The following is a 16632-nucleotide window of genomic DNA, read 5'->3' on the forward strand; positions in this document are numbered from 1 at the left end:
GTAAACATTCCAGTCTGTCTCATTCAATTCCAATCAGTTCATAGGATGTGTCCTCAAATTCAACATGCAATGCATCATCACAACATATCTTAAGCTGCTCGTGACAGGCTCGGATTCTCCCAGTACAGCACTGCTTGTGTTATTTCCTCAAATTACAGGAACGTCCCGCTTCAGCTGTTATTATTGAGCCACTAGTCATTATATGAAGATGGTGAAATGTCAGAACCGATTGCTTTTCTATAATAATACGGCAGGTTGATGCAACCAAGTTATACAGTGTGTTATAAATCACTGGCTCTTAATTGGTCTGTTATGATTGAATTGGGGAAACAGGAGGAAAAAAAAACAATGTTAGATGCAAATAATAAAACGCCTAACTATAGAATTGTATTTTTGCTGTTTCTTAGTGACTTTCACATGTTATTAAATCAGTCCTGTCCACTGAAAGCATCTCAAATACTGTACCTACACTGGTGTAGCACGTTTCTACCATCATGTTGTGGTAACACTTTATTTTAAGGACCAATTCTCACTATTAACTGGATGATTATAAGCATGCATATTACTAGCATTGGCTGTTTTATTAGTAGTTGTAAAGCACATATTAATGTCTTATTGTGCATGACCATATTTTAGATTCCTAAATCCTTCCCCATACCTAAACTTATCGACTACCTTACTAACTATTAATAAGCAGAAAATTAGATGTTTATTTAGGGAAAGTCTTCTAAAGAGTTACTTGTGTTATATGTCCTATTATACATCCCAGCCCTATTGACACTCTTAATGAGCGTCTCATGGTGACTAAACTGCAGTAAGGCATAAAAAAAACAGAAAAACATGCCTGATATTCTACAGGAGCGAGTGTTTCCGTCATACAGCAGACTCAAGTCGTCAGACCTTCCTTTCCCACTAATTTATTTCCTCCATCCTTCATTCCTCCTTCATTCTCATTCTGTATTCTGTCACTCAAGTGGCACTCAGCGTCTCATCTGTCATCCTCCTTCATGAGCTGCCATCGCTCTCTCTTTCTCTCGCTCCTCTGTGTCCTCTAACCACATACCTCCTGCTCTTAATTCACTCTCTTTCTCTTTCATCCCCTATTCCTCTTCATCCTTCACTCCCAGCTGACCTTCCCACCCTCCTCCATCCTCAACAGCACTTACTGTCTTAACTTCAGGCCTTTCATCTCATCTTCCATCATGCATCTGGCTGTTTTAACTCATCTCTCGCTACCTTTCTTTATGGTATTCCCACTCCCTCTCTGAGGATGTGATGTTTCCCACGCTCTTTCAAGCAAAACCAGTTTCAAGCTGGTTTGGTGCTGGTCTAGCTGGTGGATCAGCATAGATTTAGTCTCAGATCCATGCCAAACACTCTCAGTCCATAAAATTAGTAGGCTCTGACTGACATGACTGGTTCTGATTGACAGCTTTATGGAACTTCCAGGTGTATGGAACTTGCAGATTTTATTATTAGTGGTGTTTATCATGTACAGTGATTAGAAAGAACTTATGACTGGATTTACCAAGGTTTTTTATTTGTTTTTTAATTAATTAATTATTTTTACATTATATTATTCAAATAAATTTTATAATATTTTAATATATATAATGTTTGAATAATTTAAAATGTTATAAATGTTATTATTTGAATATAAAATAAAAATTATTTAAATGTATTTTATATTCAAATAATATATAATTAATTAAAATATGAATTAATTTTATATTTTGTATTAGAATATATATTTTTTATTATTATTTTATTTATGTTGCATTATATTCTTTGAATTTATTTTATAACATAAAAATGACAATAAAAGCAAATAATACAACATTTGATTTATTTTTAATTTATATTATATTAAAATTCTATACATTTTATATTTTATATCATTTGAATGAATTAATATTGTATCTTAGAGTTGCATTTCATTTATTTCGTCATTTTTTATTTATGTGAATATAGAATAAATAAAACCAATATACAAAATAATATAAAATATAGATTAATTATACATTATTTAATATTCAAATAATACAATTTTTTTTGTTTTTTGTTTATATTGTATATTATTTTATTTATTCATTCATTTATAAAATAATATAACATTAAAATTATATCAAATAAATTAAAATAATATGTTTGTGTTAATTAGTCTGAAAAGCCAAAATTCATATTCATTTGACATTTAAATATTGCTGAAATATAATTTGATAATATGAAACATTGACATACAATCTCATCTTAATATGAGCCCTATATATAAATTAGTAATATATATGAGCTTTATATAATTAGTTATGTCATTAATCAGTGTGATATTTCTGGTGAATAAAGGAAGTATTATCAGCTAAGCATTGTGAACAGAAGCAGCTGAAACAACCTGTTTGTTTTTGTTTTTTCCACTGTAATTTCAATGCAAATTTTCCGGTAAACTCAGCTCTAAAATTTTATTCAGCTAGAAATGACTAGTAAGTGCAGACTTATTCATTTTATCACTTTGTATTCTGACAGTATGCTAACTACAGCCTCATTTGTGGCTGTATTTCACTCTCCAAAAGCTGGCCTGTGTTAGATTTGCTCACTTTGTCTGAATGAACGGACCGCTCTGAAACACAGACCGTCACAAGCGCATGAATAAAGCAGTGAGTCTACAGAAGCAATGCTGTGTGGAGTAACTGAGAGGATTCAGCATCATATATATCAAGTTTTGCTTATGTATAAAGACAGGGAAAGCTTTACAAGTATTGCGTTAAATAAATGTCAATGTGACTGTACCTTGAGGCACTAAATCTAATGTGGGTTTTATCCTATTGGTGGATAACACACAGGGAATAAAAGAAGACTTGATGAGGATGAGTGCAAGCATTGCAGAAGGATGATGAAAGGAGTTGGATGGAGGCAAAGTGCAGAGGTGTGTAGGTTTTCATAGCGTTAATGTTATTAATTATTTCTGAATTATTTTTTTTATACTTGCATTTGGAAGATAAACCTCATAGGAAAGATTAATCACGTTAAATATCACTAATGTTTCAGTTGTTGGCAGTAATAATGCTGTAAATAAGAATCTGAAAAGAAAGAAGCATCAGATAAATAATCCAAAGAGATATTCTTTATAAAAGTTAAGAGTTAATCACGCCCTCCTAAAATGGCTCGTTCTAACACGCCCCCACATGTCTACGTCACTGTGTGGGAAGATTTGCATAACACCGCCCACATGTTCACGTAAAGAAAGAAGGCGTGACCTTTGATTCTCACTGTAGTATTGTTGTTGCTGCCGCTGCCATGTGTGGAGACGCTGTGTTTTGTTGTTAAAGCGAAACTACTTTTTTTAGCAACATCATATGACCCTTTTAACAAGACTCTAATTGACACCGTCACTGGATTTTTTTTCGATTAGGTAGGGTACAAGTGATTTCAAAACATTTCATCTGGTTTATATATATCGTGTATTTATTATTTATCTCATATAAGATGCATTTGGTTGAGTTGCGCTGCAGTAAAGCACTTTATTGTAGTACTACATGATTATCCCTTCAGCACGAGCAGGACAAACAACAATGCAGTTAATATTAATAACTATAATTGTGACTGTTATATACATAACAATTATAATGAGAACACTATTATAATAAAACTGTTGATTTTGAGCTGTGAATTTGTGTGGCTTAGTTGCTGTGTTTCTGCATGTTGTTGCGTGAAGAACGCGTCCACAAAATGAGTTCATTCAGAGACCCACAGACACGTTCGTGCATTCGGGGCATTTTGCGCAGATAGCATATAAGTCACGATATATATTTTATGTTGTATAAATAATGAAGTGTAAAATTCACTGACTGATTGTTGTTAAGACAATGTTCAATATTATTATTTGCCATGAATATAGCCTTTAATGCTGATATGTCGTAAAATGATAAATAAATATTACAGTTAACATTTATCTAAGGTAAAGAAAATTGCTTTCATGGTTTTAGTTCGTCAATTTAAAAGATAAAATAAGTCAGTAAGATCAAGTATGTTTTATCTGTAAGGCATTTTACCAGGATCTCAACACATTAAGGCGCATTTTTCAGCATGGATTATGAAAAGCACAAGGTAGAACAAAATAGGCTCAAGCTGTAAGTTTGGACATGTTCCTGTGCAGGAATATTCTGTCTGTGTGTGTCGTGACTGCAGGGGGGCGCAGCAGGACTCTCATCTGGCCTCTTCAGGGGTGCTGTACACAGAGAAGGGCTGGCAGTTCGCCTCCAGCTCATAATCTAGACGTGCTTTTGCTCAATAGCTGCATTCACACAGCTGTCAGTCCACTATACTCCATTCATACTCTGTTTGGAAGACACGTTTATTAAATTTAGGCTGTTAATGTGTCAGTATTTGTCCTGGAAGTTGAACCCGTGTCCATGGCTGTGCTGTGCTGGTCCATGGCTGTGCTGGACTCTACCACACACACTGGATTAGAAAAACACAGCTGTTTATAAAGAGCACTTTACTGCGTCCTGCTGACTATTTCAATGCCTTTACCATTTCTTCATCTCTCCCTGTTCTAACTTGTAGTATTCTGGACGATGTTTCAAAGTGGGTATTGCTAGTAGTGTTGCTTTCATCAACGAAAATGATGACTAAAATTATCGTGACGAAAACGAGACAAGACGCAACGTAAATTCTGGTCATGTGACGATGACTATAATTAAATGTATAATGCAATATTGACAAATAAAAACAAAACAAAATGTGGTTTACAAAATAAAAAATATGCTAAAATGTCTCTTCATTTTCGTTGACCAAAACGAGACGAAACGAAATGTTATAACGTTATTTCATCTCATTTAGTCGTGTTGTTATTATTATTATTATTATTATTATTATTATTATTATTAACAAAGTTTTTGTCTGACACAGAGAAAGGAACCGAGGTGTGTACTTCTAACATGTTTGGTTGGTAAAATAAATGTTGTAAATTAAAATCAGAGCATCTTCCATATCTGGAATGGATCTATTCTTGAGTATATAAGGTTTGGCTAGAAGAAAATTTAGGTTTCGCTATACTACTAGGTCCTTATACTATATTGACTGGGTTAAAAGGAATTGCATTACTAAAAAGAGACTAAAATAAAATGTTCATTGACTAAAAGTCATCCGTTTTCATCGACTAAAACTAGATGAGAATAGTCATGGATAATTCTGACTAAAATGTTTAGAATTTTAGTTGACTGAAACTTGACTAGACTAAAAAGAGTATGAACGTGACTAAAAGTAATAAAAACTAAAGTGATAGCTTCACACAAAGACTAGACTAAAATTCTAATTAAAACATGCCGCCAAAAACATTAAAGGGAGGGTGAAATGCTATTTCATGCATACTGAGTTTTTTACACTGTTCAAGAGTTGGATTCCCATGCTAAACATGGACAAAGTTTCAAAAATTAAGTTGTACGTTTGAAGGAGTATTTTTGTTCCCAAAATACTCTTCTGGTTTGTCACAAGTTCCGGAAAGTTTTTTTCGAGTATGGCTCTGTGTGACGTTAGATGGAGCGGAATTTCCTTATATGGGTCCTAAGGCACTTCTCCCGGAAGAGTGCGCGCTCCCGTATAGCAGAGCACTGAGAGCACAACAGACTTCACTGATCAGAGCGAGAGCGTCGCGAAATGTCACAAAAGAAGTGTGTTTTTGGTTGCCAGGGCAAGACAACCCTTCACAGATTACCAAAAGAGAAACAGCATTAAGGGACCAGTGGATGGAGTTTATTTTTACAGAGTATCAACGGAGTTGTGCAAGTGTTTGTGTTTGTTCCCTGCATTTCGAAGATGCTTGTTTTACAAACAAGGCCCAGTTTGACGCCGGATTTGCGTATTGTTTATTTCTTAAGGATGATGCAATCCCAACGAAAAAGGGTCACGATCGTGTTGGAACCACAGGCGGTGAGTAAAACTGCTTCAAATATCTCTGCCTCCTTGTTAGTGCGTCCCCTCCCATGCCGGAGACCCGGGTTCGAGCCCCGCTCGGAGCGAGTCGTTGCTGCTGCTGCTCTCGTTCAGTTTCAGCCTCTGGATCTGATTCTGGATCATAAATAAACGGCTGAATCTGACTGTTAGCCATGGTTTGTTTTGGATGATGGTTTTTCCCTCACGGTAATGTCACAGTTAGTTTCCACATGCTCTCAACGTAAAAGCCTACTGGCGCTCGTGATTCTTTAGCTCCGCCCACACTTCACCCCTTCAGCCAGTCGTGTTTTTCCGGGAAAAATCGGTACACACTATCTTTCTCTTATGAATATAATAAAACTAAAGACTTTTTGGAGATATGAAGGATGCAGTACTACTCTATAGGTACTCAAGATTAACAGGATATTGAGTGAAAACGAGCATTTCACCCCCCCTTTAATTGCTAGAACTTCTCATGTTACTGCTTCCTCAAAACAAATCACTTGTTGTGTTCCATTGCATTCCATAACCAAACATTGAGAGCAAGTTAATATGCCCTGGCTTTGTCTTCTGTGTTGAGTTGTGGTTTGAAATCAATTAAAATGATCCAGTTTTTTACTTGCTTTGATTTCATTGATTCATCTTTGAGTACAGGCTGTGAGAATCTGTGTTTCTGGGTCTCGCTTTGAGAGGAAAAAAGAGAGGAAGTGATTTCAGGTCGGATGTTTTGTGTGTGTGTGTGTGTGTGTGTGTGTGTGTGCAGCCAAACTCTCAATTAATTCTGTGAGTTGTTTTTGATGAGGTTTTCTTTTTCATGAAAATCCACTAAAATAGCATATATTTTTATACTTTTAGTGATTGAATCTAGTCATTAATTATTAGCCTCTAAATGTATTTACATAATGAAATCAGAAAAAATATGAAATCAACATAAACAATTTTAACATAAAAACACCAAATTGAAACAAATGAAAATAAAAAGGATTCAATATTTTATTTGTTTACCTGCATATATTTCAAATTCACCTTCCTCATTGTCTGTTCAAACATAATAATAGTATTACATTTATTTTGTGGCTATAACTAATTCATATTATTATTCAATTCATATTTATTAGTATAGCACTTTTCACAATACAAATTGTTGCAAAGTAGCTTTACAGAAAATGTATTTAATACTAGCTTGTCAGTGGTGATTATGTAATATTTATGTACATAATATTGCAGAAATGTATGGTACAATTCAGTTAATGACAACGTAATCAAACAGACGATGAACACTACAGCAATGCTTATATGTTGCAATCAAACTTTGGTAAAAAATTGGTAGTTTATGTTGTTACAGGGTTGGCATCAGAGGTCCTCTTCTTATATATTGTATACAGTACATCTGTAGGGCAAATTCTCAACATAGCACAATAAAATTATTAGTTGTTTTTACAGTTTTCTTCTTCTGAAAACACTGTTCTCCAATCATTTTTCCTAAATAGATTTTCATCAATGTGCATTTTAATCAGGGTTATTATAGTTAACTAAAAACCATAAAAACATGAATTACTTGAAATAAAATAAATGTTGACTGATATAAAAATTATAAATAAACTATGATATGAATTGAATCACTCTTGTTAGCGTTTATGTCAGTGTTTTTCTTGAATTATGAGATTCAATGAAACGCGTTCGGGACGGGACTCTCTGTTTGTTTGATCAGTGGCAGACAGTGGGAAGTGTTTGGGAATTGTAGTAATAATAACTCCAGATGTAACAAAAGCATCCAGACTCAAATAAAGTACCTGTGACTGCTGAAATCCCAGCAGGACATTTTGCTTTAAAAATAGATGAGGTTCTTTGGCGTATGATCATCTTTAGATGGAAAGTATCTTGTAATGGAAAGCCGGATCGTCCGGGCCGCTGTCCGGCATCATAGATCTGTATTACATAATCTCTGATTGGCTCATCCTGATTGTCTTTTATGGAACTAAAAGAGTCTCAATAAAGATAAATGCACACACTACATTCACATATGTACACATAGGATTTATACATGCACACACATAATTCATAAATACACACACAGGATACACAAAGTTTATTACTTTTTTCAGCTTTAGCTCATTTAGTTTATTAATTTATATATTTAAAATAATGTATTAATTCTATATTTTAAATAATTTGATGTGCTAAAATAGCTAAAATGGATATAAAAATTACTGAAACTACATACAAAAATATGATGATTATAAATATGAAAAATGCAAAAAAAAAGTTGTTATTATTATAAAGTCAAATAAAGGGTAAATAAATAAAATGCTGTACAGTCACAAAAAAAAAATAAAAAAAATTGATTGCTCCAGTTTTTTTTTCTATACAATTTTGTAAAAAGAAATTCTAATATGAGTGAACAAACATTCATTTGCTCCAGTTTTTTTCCATCTCCCAATGACAAGAAATGCAGTTCCTGATATAGGCACTGAGTTGATGACAGCTGGATCTTTGGGGACCGCGCCAGGGCCAGAGTTAGCCTAAATAAGCCTCTTGACGTGCTGTGCAGACATGTAGAGCTGCGAATGGGCTCCAGTCTCTGCCGGCCCGTCTGTAAGTAGGTTGCTGGAGACCTGGCTCTCGCTTCCGACACGCTATCAGGGTTCGTGTTTTGGACCTGCTCCTTTGCCCTGTGATTCTTCCTGATCTTTAGCAGCCGGTAAAGAAGTATCCCCCTCTGGCTTTTATCCTGTTTTGTCTGCAGTCTGCACTTTTTCTTTGATCAGATCAAAGAGGCCCCAGTTCTCGCTGCAATTTAGCTGCTTTAAGGGCACTCACATCATTTGTTGATACATGGTTTACTAATGGCTTCCCTGCGGACCTGAAACCGGTGCACGATCTGAAAGCGTTGTTCTAGAATGTACTAATGCATTTCAACCACTGCACTTGAAGGTTGATTTGATCGTAATACATCGTATTAATAATAAGTGAAGCCATTTGGATATAATACAGTATGGTGTGATACAGTGATACAATACTATCTGAAATGGCTTTTGCATGTGAAGCTAGCTAGCTAGCTAGATAGATAGATAGATAGATAGATAGATAGATAGATAGATAGATAGATAGATAGATGCTTACCAAGGCTTCATTTAGGATAGAAAATACACTAAAAACTGTAATATTGTGAAATATTGTAATTGAAAATTACCATTTTCTAAGTGAACAAACGTTAAACTGTAATTTATTTAATTCATTTTAAATTAATTACATTTCATAAGTTAAAATGTAATTTATTTCAGCATCATTAAGAAACATTTCTTATTATTGTCAATAAAACAGTTGTGCTGCATAATATTTTTGTCAAAATTAAAAAATATATATTATTAATGTCTCTACTGTCACGTTTGATCAATTTAATGAATTCCTTTGGAAGAAAAGCTTTTCAACAGTAGTACATTTACAAGACAATGTTGTATTCTATTATTACCACATACTGTTGTTTTCCAGTTTATTATTATTATTATTATTATTATTATTATTATTATTATAAATACTCATCATCTTTTCAAATCATTAGCCATCTCATGGTTGCATTAGGTGCAGCTTTAATGTATTCGTTAAAGTCATTTGTTTGAAGTAAGTTAATTTCTGTCCTGTGTGCTGTTATGTTTCACCGGTAAAAACTATTGTGAAAGTGAAAGTATATAAAAAAAACTGCTAATTAGTTAACAGCAAGTTTCCATACTATGTACAGTGAATAATTCCCTGCATGATGTTTTTTGTTGTTGAAATAACTGATTCTCAGTTGTGTGCATTAGGGTTTTATCTTGCATTATGTTGTTAATGTTAAATGAATGTTTAAGGCATGATTTCAGTGTCATGTGTGTTACCACAATGGTGTTTAGTATATGTGTGAATGACACTGTGCACCTTCTATATATAAACATTTCCATTCTCAGCTTTTGTGCTGATCTTTGATGTCATCATATGACATCACCACCTGTTTTTGGTGGTTACGAGTGTATTTTAGTGACACAGAACAGATATTAGTACTTCATTATGTTGGCATATTAACATTGTATCAGTAAATAAATTTTTTTCTCTTTTTTTCCTGTGAATTGAAGTCTGTAACTGAATTGAAGTCTTTTTACCATAAATTTCTGGCAGCCACAGCTCCTGGTATTTTACCATATATATCACAGATGTTTTTTTAATTATTATTTTAAAGTGTGATATGATACAATATGCTGAAAAAAAATTTAGTAGTATTTACTTTGTAACAGAATTCACTCAAGTAACAGTGAATAAAACATGAAATTCTAAAGTAGGAAAAAATGAAATTCTGTTTTCTTGTAAAACAATCTAATAATCTTTGTTTTATTTACATCTTTATAATATATATATATATATATATATATATATATATATATATATATATATATATATATATATATATATATATATATATATATATATTAGGGCCGGGACTCGATTAAAAAAATTAATCTAATTAATTAGAGGCTTTGTAATTAATTAATTGAAATTAATCGCATTTTAATCGCATATAAAAATTTTACATGAGAACAGTGAGAAGTAATTTTTTTCACATGGATTTATAGTATACCATTGAATAATGACTGAATACATAAGATTAAGCAACAAAATATTGTTAATTTTTGTTCAACCACGTCTAGCAGACCAGTGCAATTTTTGCCATGAAGTATATCAATAGCATATTTAGAAACAATTTAGAAATAGTACATTTCAGAAATTCAGAGAAGCTTATAGGTGCTGGAACCTTCTGTAAGGTGTTTTTTTTAAGTAAAACACAATACTGTCAATTACATTCAGAACATTGGAAACACTGACTATTAGAAAACATCTCTCTGTTGCTTCAGAGGCCATAACATACTAAGTCCAACTCTCAATAACCTTGGCCAAAACAATAAAGAGTTCAACATAAACTGTTGCACCAACAAAATAATATATAGTTCAACATAAAGTGTAAAGTCCACGCTAGCTGCTATATGTTTTGCGTTGAGGTGATACTTGAGGCTAGATGTGCTGCAGTGATATGCGAACGCTAGTTGGTGCTCCAGTATAATCGGTCCCGCCGAAACGCATCCAGTGAGAAACGTTCCGCGGTGCAAAAATAAGTTATTAAAAATGCGGGAATTTTTTTTTTCTGTAATTAATTAATCTTAGTTAACGCGTTATTTTTTGTGTAATTAATTAATCTCAATTAACGCGTTAAAGTCCCGGCCCTAATATATATATTTCCACAGGTTGAAAACCACTGGTCTAGACGATTGGTTTTCCTCGACAGGGAGCTAAAATGCCTATTTTTGCCATCCAGGATGAGCAAGTATTGTAAGATTGGATAAATGTTTATCAGCAGACACTGCAGAGGCATAATGAGTTTAAATCATTGGTCTTTGTTATTCTAATAGTTTGTGTGGCTGAGGGAATGAGATGCACTAAATAGACCCTGGTAGACAAACTTTTGGGTGAACTATTCCTTTAAATCACGTTATGTATACAATCATGCGTCGACTGTACATCATCAGCTGTGAAAGTTGGGCTGAAATCCGTCTCTGTCTATCACTCAGTGCCATTATGCCAGTTCAGACGTCCCATCACACACAAGTGAGGGATCTGCTCTCATGGCTTTGCTTGGGATCTGACCCACAAATAATCTTGTCAGTTATTTGGCACAGCCCTGTCAGAATCTTTCCCGCCACTGCTTGAGAAATGTCCAATGAGACATGGCACGGCTCGATTTGTCACACGTTGCCATGACCCATAATGCACCGGGCAACAGGGATGTTATCCTTTGGGAAGTGTGTCATAACAGACTTTATCAAGACATGAGGAGCAATTTTTGTTTAGGCACTAATTGGCTTGTGGCATGTATGTCGTGTCGGCGAGCGTGGTTTCACCAAGTACAGCATGTTCCTGGATCAACATTTCAATCAACCAATCAGAATTGAGATATAACTTTTCAGGAAATATCAGTTTTAGGCTTGCAATCAGGGTTAGGTGTTTCTATACTCTTGTCAATCAGCTATAATTTCCCACTGATATTAGGAATAAATTATGGGTAGGGTTAGGTTTAGGGGTAGGGATTGGGTTAAGTCTATATTTTTGGACAGTAATGTTGATCCAGGATCATCAAAAGATGTTGATCCATGAACATGTCTTACTTGGCAAAATCAGTGTCAAATTGTTTGACAATGATCCCAAAACACAGATTAGAGACCGGGACTCAGAACTTAATTGAGAATGACCTTTATTTTCCGATTCAGTTTGTACGTCTGAATTTGTAAAGTAGAATTAAAAAATATATATATTTTCTTTTAAAAACAACAAAGACTCTTACAGATGCCAAACTCTTGAAAGGTAGTGTTAGGGGCCGTTTACACAGAACATGTTTTTCCTCCGATGTGCTACTTTTCCATTGTTTTTTTTTTACGGACACGCATGACCCTTGTGTCTCGTCGAATTTTTAAAGAGGATTTCAGATGCCCATTATCTACAAGTTGGTAAGATTCTTTAGGGTCTTAGAATGTCTTTAACATACTTTGGGTTAAAATTCCTTAATTATCATGTAAAACAAAACCCTTTTTGTTCACAGACCCTGTTTCGGTGAATGTCTCTTTAATTGATAATGAGTTACTTCTCACCCCACCCCCTCTTCCATTTTTTGTGTATTCTGGGGTGCATTACCATCAAAAGCAAAACAAATCCACTGCATCCTCAGTGGCTCTGATGTTGGGAGGAAAGACTCTTATGCTTACTTTTACATCCATCTGCTCAGAAGTGGTGAAAATGGTGAACTGAGGGTGGAAATATGCTAATACGGGACAGTCCGTAAGGGGCCGTGGGCGGGGCCTGATCAGTATGATGTCATACTGCTCTGAAAATCAAAAATGGCTTGATAATTGAGACTGTTTGGGTTTTTTGGGATTAAAAAAAGCAGTGATGAATGGTTTTTTGTCACTGTAGGGTGGTTGTGTCCACACACTGCTAAGACATACTTATATGCAAACATCATGTAAAAGTGACTTTTGCATCCGATGTTCCCTTTAAAAGAATTGTAATTTTTACATGCAGCGTCGCAGCCTTGTTTGAAAGTTTTGAAAAACTCTACTTCTTGTACAGTGTGACCGATTTACTTCAAATTCACACTTCTTAATGAAACAGGAGCCCGTTTTTCAGCTCTGAATTTTGCCCTTTCAGAGTAATCACTAAAATCTGTCTCGGGTCATTTTCTGATCTTATTCTCTCATCTTCTCCATATTGCTTCCTTTCTTCCCTCTCATTGTTACTGCTTCTGAAAGGCCAGAAATGCTAGATAAAGTTGCTAATGGTGCAGTCAATGGAGAGTGATTTTCAGATATCACCCCTCAGAGACACTTTAGAGCAGAAGGGGTTTCTAGTCTTTCACAGTACAATGAGTGTTACCAACACAAATGAAGATATCCACAGGTGAATGAGGAATGAAGCTGAAATTCACTATGATCACTAATACATATATCTGTGTTTATCACCCAACGTTTTGTTTCAGTGTCACACGATTATTGAAAAATAATGAATAATTTATTTTCCCCATACAGGTTTTTTATTGTGGTGTGATCCATTTCAGATAAAATGCTTCCCAATTCAGTAAATGAATGAATGAATTAATTAATTAATTAATTAATATACAAATCATATTTTCAATTAGTATTTTAAAGCATGTTTCTGTAGGATTTCATTTAAGACCTTTATCACTTATGCACTTTTTATTTTCATATGCTGGTTTTTATTTTTTATTTATGTTATGTTTATACCTTCTATTCTTTCTATTCTTTTATAAACCATGTTTCTTCAGGATTTTGTACTAGACATTTATTGCTCATATATATATATTTTTCATCTTTCTTTTCTTTTTGTTTTATTCCTTTTGTAAAGCTTTAAATAAATAACTATTCAATAAAAATTTAAAAAAAAATGTAAGCATGTTTCTTCATTTCAAAGAAAAATACCTTTAAAATTAAAATTGTAAAATCTTAAAAAATAGCTATATATAAGATATTGAGACTTGTTTTAAGAAAATAAATCTTTATATAAGTAAATTTTTCTTACCGTAAGTTTGTTATTTTACACAGTTTAGCGTCTAGATGTAACTTGTATAAGGCTGTTGAGAGGTTTTTACAAAACAAGAAAAAAAGGTAACACTTTAGAATAATGGTCCATTAGTTAATGTTAGTTAATTCATTAATTAATATGAACAATACATTTATTACTGTATTTATTAATCTTTGTTAACATTAGTTAATAGTTTAAGTTCTAGTTTAAGTAAGCAGTTCTTAGCTGGGATGTGAATCAGACTTTATACTGTTAGTCAGACGTCTAAGACTAATAATCTGATACCATTAAATAAAAAGATAACCTCGGCACACATTCATCTCCTCTTTCTCCTCTCACTGTAATTTTCCTCATTTTTATATTTCTTAGAGGCATTATAAAATCATTTATCCTGCTCCCTTCTGCCCTCTTTCTGACAGAACCTCCACGGCTCTTTTTCTTTCTTTCTTTTTGTTCCGCAATATATATTATTTCCGCTTTCCCTCGCCCTCTCAGTTACCAGATTACTGTCAGATTTTCTCTCACTTTTTTGATCTAAAGTATTACCCTTCCAAACTTTTCAACTGTGCTTCTAAACACCAGTTTCAAAAGGAAATAAGAAAGAGGCGATGGCGTCCTTTCAGAGCTTTTCCGTTTTGCTGGTCTTCAACACCACATCTCCTCACCTTCTGCTTAAATCTCCTCGGCTCTGAAAGTCTCACGGTTGTGCTGTGACTCAGACCTCACCTAAACTCTCATGACGGGGTCAGTTTGGTTGTATTGAACCAGACTATAATATATTCCAGATGTGTTTTAGTCATTTTAACTGGATTATACAGCTGCTCTCCATTTTGCGTATCTCACTTTTCTGAGCAGCTGCCTGTGTTTTATTTCACCGCCCCCTTCTCACTTCACTACTGCACCAGAGAAATCATTTTCTGTCCTTCAAAAAACGTTTCTTAACCTAATAAAAAAATACCAATGGAGCAGTAAATTACAGGTCAGCTTAAGTAATGAATGAAAATGAAATGAAAACATTTATAACCATAGATTATTTTTATTTTATTATAAACCATATTTTTGTCGCTTGGGTATATTTTTAGCAAAAGCCATAAAAAAAAAAAAAACATTGTATGGGTCAAAATCATTAGGATATTAAGTAAAGATCATGTTCCATGAAGATATTTTGTAAATTTCCTACTGTAAATATTTCAAAACATGCATTGCTAAGAACTTCATTTGGACAACTTTAAAGGTGATTTTCTCAGTATTTCGATTTTTTTGCATCCTCAGATTCCAGATATTCAAACAGTTGTATCTCGGCCAAATATTGTCAGATCCTGATAAACCATACATCAATAGAAAGCTTATATGTTGTATAAATCTCAATTTGGGGAAATTGACCCTTATGACTAGTTTTGTGGTCCAGGATCACATTTATCACTTACATATATTTTATTTTTATTATTATTATTTTAGTTTTATACTTTATATTCTTTTATGATTAAATATGTGTATTTAGGATTTTGTATATGAGACTTCATCATTAATGCAATATTTAATTATTATTGTTTTTTTAAAAGATGTTTCTTCATTATGTACTTCATCATTCATATGCTAGTTTTTAATTGTATTCTTTTATTAAGCATGCTTCAGGATATTGTACTTGAGGCCTCATCACTCATACAATATTTAATTTTATTTGTTTTATAATTTTATTATAGAGCATATTTCTTTAGAATTTTATTTGAGACTCACTCAAATGCTATTTTATTATATATATATATATATATATATATATATGTGTGTATATATATATATATATATATATATATATATATATATATATATATATATATATATATATATATATATATGAGAGAGAGAGAGAGAGAGAGAGCATGTTTCTTCATCACGCATACAATATTTTCATATTTATTTTACATATTAGAGCATGTTTCTTCATGATGTTGTACCTCACTCATACTATAAATTTTTTTTTTTTTTTTATTTAAGTTTTATATTATTTTATTATAAATCATTATGAAACATTTGAGAGCATTAACACTCACAAGCAATTATTTTACGGAATTTTCTATGATTTATTTATTTCTAATTTCGTTTGTTTTAAACATGTTTCTTCAGGATCTTTTTTTGTGTGTGTGTGTGCATGTTTTTAGGATATACTTGACTGAGAAAGCTGTGAGTCACTTTGTCATTCAGATGACACAACCACTCATTTGAGCAGCATTTCATTTAGTTACAAATGTGTGCATAAACTGTTAAAGATGTGCCCCCTTTGAAATGCTAAATGACCCCTTAAGCATCGCAACAGCCTTGTGACATTTCATGAAAAATGTAAAACATTTTCCTTGCTATTTTAAAATATAATCTTGGTTTTAGTGATCTGCCTTGCTGCAGCATCCTAATCAAGATAGATCCTCACCAGTGACTGATTTGGGACGCTCTGCACAGGCAGCAACTCTGTGTGCCACATTAATAGCACCATGCACTCTCAACTGATTCCAATAGAGTTGACATTAGCATGTTGGTAAACTACTGACGTGACACAGATTGAAGAAAAGTTAACAGCAACATGCAAAGTGAATG

At 33.4% G+C, this 16632-nt stretch overlaps 1 protein-coding gene across 2 annotated transcripts in view; it reads left to right on the forward strand.

Moving 5' to 3' along the window:
* Positions 1–16632, forward strand: part of LOC113051961 (synaptotagmin-7-like) — a 106138-nt gene that overhangs the window by 22447 nt on the left and 67059 nt on the right. The gene's annotated exons all lie outside the window — the stretch shown is intronic.

This window comes from Carassius auratus, chromosome 32 (genome assembly GCF_003368295.1).
Source record: "Carassius auratus strain Wakin chromosome 32, ASM336829v1, whole genome shotgun sequence".
Lineage (NCBI taxonomy): Eukaryota > Metazoa > Chordata > Actinopteri > Cypriniformes > Cyprinidae > Carassius > Carassius auratus.